Raw genomic sequence first — 9,842 nt, 5'->3', positions numbered from 1 at the left:
GAGAGTGGAGAGGCTGAAGCACTTACCAACCATTCCCTATTGGTTAAGGTTTGGAGGGAGGGGCTTTAACTCCTCCTACCCCACTTTAGCACTAGACCTTCTGGCAAGGAAGAAGAGATGCAGGCACATGAAGCGTAAGACTGTCAGAGTGCTAAAAACTAGCTATTGCAGAAGCAGGTCATTTCAGGTGGGCAAAGGAGATGGGTTGGGGTATCAATAACCTCTGCTGCACATCTAAATGTGGCTTCGAAAATAACTTCGAAATGTGTCTTCAAAAGACAACTTTGAAAATTTGGTTGTCTCACACAAAAATGTCCAGAAAAAGGAAAAATTAATGTTTGTTAATTCAGTGGCCTGGTGGTGCAGTGGGTAAAATGATTGACTGCTAACCAAAAGGCCAGCATTTTGAAACTACCAGCAGCTCCTCGGGAGAAAGATGTGGCAATTCGCTTCTGCAAAGATTTATAGCCTTGGAAATCCTACGGGGACACTATGAGTTGGAATCAACTGGATGGCAGTAGGTTTGGTTTTTTTTTGTTGTTGTTGTTTTAAAGATGAAGGAGCCCTGTGTTGGTGGTTCTGGAATAATCTCAGCTTTCCTATCATCACCTCAAGTTGGCTGCAGCACCCCAAAGCATCACAACTTCAGAAGCAGACAACCAAAAGAATACAGAGAAAAATGATCATTTTCAGGGCCTAGAAACTACATCATATATAGAATAGATAATGGACTCAGGCACAATTCAGCACTCTAGTATCATTACATCATGGAATTAACCACCCTTTGAATTTTTCTGTATAATATACAGAACAGAAAATTTAAAGGGGTAATATGATAAAATACTATTAAATATTTAAGAAAATACCATTGGAAAGTAGATTACATTTAATTCTATAATGCCAAGAAATTTGGAATACAGATACCTGGCCAACTGACTAGAAGAGATCCATATTTGTGCCCATTCCAAGAAAGGTAACCCAACAGGATACGGAAATTATTGAAAAATATCATTAATACCACACACAAATAAGTTTTGCTGAAGATAATTGAAAGACAGTTGCAGAAGTACATCGACAGGAAACTGCCAGAAATTAAAGCCAGATTCAGAAAAGGATGTGGAAAAAAAGGTATCGTTGCTGACATCAGATGGATCTTGGCTGGAAGCAGAGGATATCAGAAAGATGTTTACCTGTGTTTTACTGGCTATGCAAAGGCAGGCATTCAACTGTGTGGAGCATAATAAAGAATAACATTGCTATCAATGGGAATTTCAGAAGACTTAATTGTGCTAATGCGGAACTCTTACGTAGACCAAGAGGCAGTCATTCGAACAGAATAAGGAGATACTGCATGGTTCAAAATCAGGAAAGGTGTGAGTCAGGGTTGTATCCTTTCACCATACTTAGTCAATCTGTATGCTAAGCAAATAATCTGAGAAGCTCAACTATATGAAGAGGAACGTGGCATAAGGATTGGAGGAAGACTTATTAACAACCAGTGATATGCAGATGACACAACCTCGCTTGCTGAAAGTAAAGAGGACTTGAAGCACTTACTGGTGAAGGTCAAAGACTACAGCCTTCAATATGGATCACAGTTCAGCACAAAAACAAAACCCTCACAATTGGACCAATAAGCAACATCACGATAAACAGAGAAAAGACTGAAGTTGTCAAAGATTTCATTTTACTTGGATCCACAATCAACGCTTATGGAAACAGCAGTCAAGAAATCAAATGATGCATTGCGTTGGGCAAACTGCTACTAAAGACCTCTTTAAAGTGTTAACAAGCAAAGACGTCACCTTGAGGACTAACCTCACCTGACCAAAGCCATGATATTTTCAATCACCTTATAAGCATGCGAAAGCTGGACAATGAATGATGCAGACTGAAGAAGAATTGATGCTTTGAATTATGGTGCTGGGGAAGAATATGGAATATACGGTGGACTGCCAGAAGAATGTACATATCTGTCTTGGTAAAAGTACAGTCAGAGTGCTCCTTAGAAGTGGGGATGGCGAGGCTTCATCTCACATACTTTGGACATGTTATCAGGAGGAATCACTCCCTGGAGAAGGAGATCATGCTTGGTAAAGTAGAGGGTCAGTGAAAAACAGGAAGACCCTCAACAAAATAGATTGACAAAGTGGCTCCAATGGGTTCAAACACAGCAGCTACTGTGAGGATGGCGCAGGACTGGGCAGTGTTTCATTCTTTTGTACATAGGGTCACTATGAGTTGGAACCGACTGGACAGCACTAACAACCACAACAGCCTTTCAATTGTGCTTTACATTTCAAAGCAATATTCCATTTGATTCTTAAAACTTTGTAAGGTGGCACTATGCAGATACTATTATCTCCATTTTTCTTTCAGTAAGTTTAATGTTTGCCCAAGATCATGGAGCTAATAAATGGAAAGAAGTGACTCACATTCAAAATTTCTCACCCCAAAATAATGGCAATTCCTAAAACTTTATGATTATTTGGGTATTTGAATTTTTAAGTTGTTGAAAATAGTGTTTTAATAGACCTGGATTTGACTGTTTTCACTGTTTTATTTCTTATTACTGACCATCTTGTTCTGAGGAATGCCTGTCATTAGCAACTTATTCCTCTTTGTCTTGATAAGAGCAACACCGCATTTTCTTAGCCCCTGCTGCCATATTTTCATCTCCTGTATATTCTGCCTGTGCTCCCCTTTAGCTAAAGATGCTTCATTAAAGATTAGTCATTATGTGTATTTCAACCTCTTCCCAGTAGTCTACTGGATTCTGTTTGTGAATACATGAGAACCTAGCTAGAGGAAGTAAATCTTGGGCTTTCCATGGCCAGTCTGAATTTTCTTCCTTTCTTTCATGGTAGATTCTGTTTTTTTTCGTGATTCACTGGAACAGAATATACCCTCTCCTTCCTTTCCTTGTATTAGATATTAAGAATAAGAATTGATGTTCCAGGTACACATTCTTCTGTTGTTAACTTCCCTATTGGATACAAGTCCATGCCTTCCATACAGCCAGTACTCAATGAGTATCTTCAAATAAAGTGGAGAATTCTAATCTGAGATGTGAGGTCCCTTGATTTAGTTCTAGTTGTTGCTTTAAGTTTATTTTTTATGTTAGCACAAGCATACTACTTTTCTAGCCCTTGAGTTAGACTTTTTAACAATCATGAAAACTACAAACTTTACATGATCCCAAGTAGCCCAATTGCATCTGGAACATGCTTGATGCAGGGTTTTCCTTCAATCCCAGTATGGGTTAGTTTCCAGCCAGGAAGATTGCTGATACTATACAGGTGAATTCAATGTATGTTATTTTGGGCTGCTTCAGAGAAAACCTAAGAATTTTTAACTCCAGAAATAAAGCAAAGTACATGTCAAAAGTTATATATTAGGTGAATGACCTTACAGTTATTGCAGTGATGTTTGCTGTTTAATATTTTCTTTGATATTTTCTACTACTCACTGCTTTCTTTTACAATGACAACAATAATAATGACAAAGATAATATAATATCTAACATTTATTTAGAATTTATTGTGAATGAGGCATAATTCTAAGTGTTTTCCATGTATTAAAACAACAACTTTGTCAAAAGAGTAATGTTGTTACAGGCACAGAAATGAGTAAATTGCCCAAAGTCACATAGCTAGAAAGTGGTGAAGCCAACATTGCCACCCAGACAATCTGTCTGCAGAACCCACACACTTAATCACTATGCTGTATTATCATCATTATTAAATCTGTTCTCCAAATTGGAATTTTCGGAGGACTGGCAATAAAGCACAAAGGAAACTCATTTCCTAGAATGCATTGATGTATTTCTTCAATTTCTTCAAACTTCCAGTATTCAGCTTCCATCTTTTAGTGTTGGCCAATTTTAATATTTCATATTTATTAATTTCTACTGTTTGTTACCTCGTCTAGAGAATTTCTATCATCTCTATCTATCCATATACACCCACACATATGTATGTATAGATATTACAGGAAAAAAAAAGAGATAAATTATTAGAGGAAGTAGTTCTGAGTAAGTTCTCTGTCCATATTCTAAATTCTCTAGGGCTTGGAACCATGAATTTTCTGAAAGGCTGATTTGACCTGTCTTTGGACAAAGCCCAAACTGGGAAGCGAAGGCTAGTGAAAGGGACAAAACTAACAAAAGGAGTAGTGATGACAAGGATGCTAGTAGTTTTGAGGACAAAAAAAAAAAAATAAAGGAGATAAAAATTTTATATCCAAAGTATTAAAAGGGAAAAGAAGTTAATCGTATAAATATTCTTATGTAAGGGAAAAATTAGGAATATTTGGAAGTAAAAAGCCAGTTTAGAGCATCAGAAATGCAGGATGAACTTTTGTTAATCAGAGGAAAAAAAAAATAAAACTTCTGCAAAGAGATCCTGGTATATGTAACCCAAAAACACCAAACCTGTTGCTGTTGAGTCGATTCCGACTCATCACAACCCTAAAGGAAACCCATAGAGTTTCCGAGGAGCTCTAGTGGATTCAAACTGTAGACCTTTTGGTTAGTAGCTGTAGCGCTTAACCACTAGGCCACCGGGGTTTCCAAACTGCTTCATAGGGGTTCCAAAGAGTGGCTGGTAAATTCAAACTGCCCACCTTTTAGTTAGCAGGCAAACACTTATCCACTGCACTACAGGTATATTTAAACCAAAAAAAAAAAAAAACAAAAAAAACTCAGTGGCGTCGAGTCGATTCCAACTCATAATGACCCTATAGGACAGAGTAGAACTCCCCCATAGAGTTTCCAAGGAGCGCTTGGCAGACTCGAACTGCGGAGCCTTTCCTAGCACTTAATCACTGTGCCACCAGGGTTTCCGCAGGTATATTTAAGAAACAAAACATTGAAAGCGTTATTCTAGGGCGTCAGAAAAATGAAGAGAAAGAAAAAGCAAAAGAAATGCATGGGCAAAGTAATAATAAAAAAAAAAAAAAAAGAAAGTAAAATATAGAGGGTCAATATTACAGAAGAATTCCTGTGCTTTTTTAATGACTAAAAGCCGCAGATAGACAAAATGTGAGAGAAAGGTAAAGTTGAATCATTCCTACAGTTGGCTGCTGAAATAAAGGCTGCAATGCTTCTCTATTATGACAATTGTCCAGCCAGATAAATTAAGATTCAGTAAGTTACAGGTGTGGGAAATGGAGTGGAAACGTACAGGGAACGCAGCAAACTATAAAACTGCACTAGCTTGATCAGCAGACTCATGCTGAGTCCATCTAGTTGATGAACATTCTTATCAGCCAGCAAATATAAATGACTTCTGGGAATAATATTTCAAGGCATAATGACACGGCTATATCTAGTATTCTTCTAAGATCTGGGTTATTAAATATTAAATATCAAAGCTGTAAATTATAGTAGCAGCTTTATATAACTAAATTAAATTCAAACAAAACCTAATTTCCTTAATCATTGTCTGTAATCCTCCAGGAACATATGCTATTAACTCAGCTACAAATGGCACAGAAATTGTACGACTTCACTTAAGTTATTTGATATCAAATTCTAATCCAGGGCAGACTTCTCTCTAAATCTCCTATAGGGATTTTAAGGCTTTTACAATCACATTGGCTTTTTACAGAGTAACTAATCTTTTCATACTCTGATTTTTCACTCTTTTACCCAATTTCCTTTTTTTTTTCTTAGAACATATTCTAGGTTATTTCTTTAAACAGATTTGTGGAAGTCTCTTTTCTTTTTATTTTTATGGTTTTTATCCAGAATTATCACAATCTGAGATTTTACACAGAGAACTAATTAAACTTCATAGAGTATTTATAGATCAAATTAACTGTTGGTGGACATGTATGTCAGTGCAAATCTAAAATAGTAAAAAACTGATCGGTATAATTTGGCCCTTTGTTCCCATGACCAAATGTTTATTATGGACTTTGTTCAATGATGAAGTGCATTGTGTCTATTGTAGTTATGAACAAATAGCTGAAATGAATTAATTTTGTGCTTTTCATGGACAAAAGTTAACCATTTTTGAACAGTCCATATTGGGCATAGACTAAATAACATATGATTCAGAATATAAAGTTGCTTGAAAGTAAAAGAGTTTGAGAGGGAGAGAAGACTTACTTTGTATTATGGGGATATACTTAGCAGTGAGGACTTGAGAGTCCTTGAGAAAATGGATGCCTGAGAAGCTTGGGCTTCTGTTCATAACTAAGGTAAACAGCAATGTGAGGCAAGGGAAGGTTAGTTTCGATAGACTTAGAAGACGGAGGATAATTAGGTCAAATTTTAGTCCTAAGTGTCAGGCTTCCTGAATGTAAGGATGGTACTTATCATGCTTGAGGAATAGGGAGAGGCTCTGGCCGGACAGAATGAATTACAGGGAAAATGGGAAGAGGCAAGGTCGGAGAGGAAGCAAGGGGCCTGGTCACACCAGTGTAGGGTCTTCCAGACCTTGATAGGGTTTTCAATTTAAACTGAGTCTGATGGGAAGCCACTAGAGGGTTTAGAGCTTCATTGTGACATGAGCTGAGTTAATTTTTTTTTTTTTTTTAAATCACTCTGGTTGTTGTATGGATAATTGATAAAGGGTTGGAGGTTGAAATAGTAAAGAGACGTGTAGGAGGTTGTAGTTATAATCCAGGTGGCAGATAGTGGTGGCTTGGATTGGAGTGGTAACAGTGAGGTGATGTGAAATAGTAGGATTTAGGATTTAGTAGGATTTACTGGTGGAATGGATGTGGGCTATAAGAAAAAACAAGTTTAGTTAACTGTTTGAAACAGTCTAAATGTTAGTTGCCTCACAAATGATCTCTGTTATTTATCAGTCCATTGCCATGTATTCAAGGGTAAATATTTTTGTTGGTCAACCCTTAATAATATTTAGTTTGCTCTTGATAATCTTGATAAGTATTTTAATGTATCTCTTCTCATAGAATCATAAACCAAAAAACCAAACCCGTTGCCATCAAGTAGATTGTGACTCATAGTGGCCCTATAAGACAGAGTAGAACTGCCCCACAGGATTTCCAAGGAGCACGTGATGGATCTGAACTGCTGATCTTTTGGTTAGCAGCCGAACTCTTAACCACTAAGCTACCAGGGTTTCCCAACGAGTCATAGAGAATGAAATAATTATTTTTTGTTGAAGAGATTAAAATTCGAAGCTGGAGTGAACTTCTGTGGATGGTAGAGGCTTAAAACTTGCCCGCTGCTCATCCTTATTTACTTGGCTCTGTCGGAGAAAAACTTCTCTTCCACGCTGCTTTTTCTTCTAAGCTCAGGAGGGTTACTTTAGAGCCTACTCGAGAGTGGACACTTCTTTCACATATCAGTTATGCAAAATGTTGATGTTGAGTAAAGAAAGCATATGGGTGTCTGAAAATCTGCAATTTATTGGTGGTTCCAGGAGCCCAGGAAAAGAATGGTTCTGCTTGGTTGTTATAGGATCCATGTTAGTTTTGGGGTTTTTTGTTTTTTTAACATTTTTATTGTGTTTTACGTGGAAGTTAACATAGCAAATTAATTTCTCATTCAACAATTCATACACAAATTGTTCTGTGACATCATTTGCTATCCCCACAATGTGTCAGTACTCTCCGCATTTCCAACCTTCCTCCCCTGTTTCCATCCCTCCAGTTTTCCTGCCCCTGTTTGCTTTCTTATCTTTGCTTTTGGACAAATGTTGCCCGTTTGGTCTCCTATAGTTGACTGTTCTAAGAAGCACATTTCTCACAAGTGTTATTGTTTACCTTATAGGCCAATATATTATTTGGCTGAAAGGTGATCTCCAGGAGTGGCTTCAGTTCCAGGTTATAAGGATATCTTAGGGCGATAGTCTCAGAGTTTCCTATAAGTCTGGTCTGTTTTATGAATTTTAGTTTTTTTCCCATTCTAACTGGGACCTTTCATTGTGACTCTTGTCAGAGCAGTCAGCAGTGGTAGCCAGGCACCGTCTCGTTCTTCTGTTCTCAGGCTAGAGGTGGCTGTGGTTCTTGTGGGTCACTAGTCCTGTGGACTAATTGTTTCTTTGAGAATATTGTTACAATTTGGATCAGAATTGCATTATAGATGGCTTTGGGTAGTATTGACATCTGTTTGTGTTAGTTTAAATAGTGTGTTTCTAGAAATTGGTCCATTTCTTGTATGTTTTCAAATTTGAATTTTTCATAATATTCTGTAACAGTCTTCTTCATCTCGATTGGTTCTGCTGTAATGTTGATTATTTCATTTCTTATTTTGGTTGTTTACATCTTTTTTTCCTTTTGTCAATTTGGCCATTGGTTTGTCAATTTTATTGATACTTTCAAAGAACCAACTTCTAGTTTTGTTGATTTTTTCTATTGTTTTTCTATTTTCTGTTGCATTTTTTTCTGCTCTGATCTTTATTTCCTTTCTTCTGGTGACTGGACTTCTTTTACGGTTCCTTTTCTATTTGTTCAAGCTGTCTGGTTAAGTTATCAGTTTTAGATCTTCTTTTTTGCTGTGTGCACTTACTGCTATAAATTTTCTTCTGAGCACTATTTTTGCTGTGTCCTAGATGTTTTGGTATGTTGTGTTCTTTCTCGTTTGATTCTAATAATTTTTTATTTTCATTTTTAATTTCTTCTATGACCCAGTAGTTTTTAAGTAAGATGTCATTCAGTTTCCATGTATTTAATTTTTTTCCTTGATACTTCTGTTATTAATTTCTTATTTTATAGTGTTACAGTCAGAGAAGATGCTTTGTATTATGTTGATTTTTTTTTTTTAATTTATGAAGACTTGCTTTGTGGCCTAGAATATTGTATATTCTGGAAAATGATCCATGTGCATTGGAGAAGAGTATGTGCTGCTGTTGGGTAGTATGTTCTGTATATGTCCATGAGGTTAAATTGGTTGATTACGTTATTTAGATCTTCTGGATCTTTATTATTTTTTTTTCTAGTTATTCTGTCCATCATTGAAAGTGGTGTGTTAAATTCTCCTACTATTATTGTAGAACTGTCTATTTCTCTTTTCAATCCTGTTAGAGGATTTTATTTTGGTGCTCTGTCTTTGGATGCATAAATATTTATTACTATATCTTCTTGGTGGGTTGACCTTTTAATCACTATGTAGTATTCTTCTTTGCCTCTTATAATGAATTTGGACTTGAAGTCTATTTTGTCCAAAATTATTATTGCTACTCTTGCTCTCTTTTGGATACTGTTGGCTTTATTTTTTTTTCATCCTTTGATTTTTAACTTATTTATTTCTTTTTGTCTAAGTGTCTTTTATAGGCAACATATTGATGAGTCATGTTTTCACAACCATTCTGCCACTCTCTGTCTCTTGACTGGTGCATCTAATCCATTTATATTCAGTGTGATTAACTATAGGTGTGGATTCATTGCTGTCATTTTGTTGTATATATATTTTGTTGTTTGTGTGTGTGTGTGGCATTAATGGTTTCTTTGTTCCTCTTAATTTTCTGTGCTGAGTTCTTTTTGTGTATGGATTTTCTTTTCCTATGAATTACTGTTGTGTTCATGTTTACTGAGTCTTTTTGGCTTTCTTCTTCTTTATTTTAGTGAGCAAATTTGTTACTTTTCTTTGTGGTTACCCTGAAGTTTTCCTTAATCTTCTTAATGTTAGAAGAGCCTGTTATATCTTGTAATTGCCTTGACTTCCTCCCCATATCAAAGTTCTACAACTACATCTTTTATTCCCCCTTTTTCTTTTGAAGTTATCTCCATTTACAGCTTAACTCCTATGGCTCTCTGAAATCAGTGTTTTAGCTTTCTTTTGCTTTTGCAAAGTCTTTATCTGGGTGACATTATCATGTGTCTTTATATCAGGTTGTTGTCTGATGTCGTTGGTTCTCTATCCAAAG

This window comes from Loxodonta africana, chromosome 16 (genome assembly GCF_030014295.1).
Source record: "Loxodonta africana isolate mLoxAfr1 chromosome 16, mLoxAfr1.hap2, whole genome shotgun sequence".
In the NCBI taxonomy this organism is placed as follows: Eukaryota; Metazoa; Chordata; class Mammalia; order Proboscidea; family Elephantidae; genus Loxodonta; species Loxodonta africana.
Note: the sequence above shows the minus strand (reverse complement) of the source record.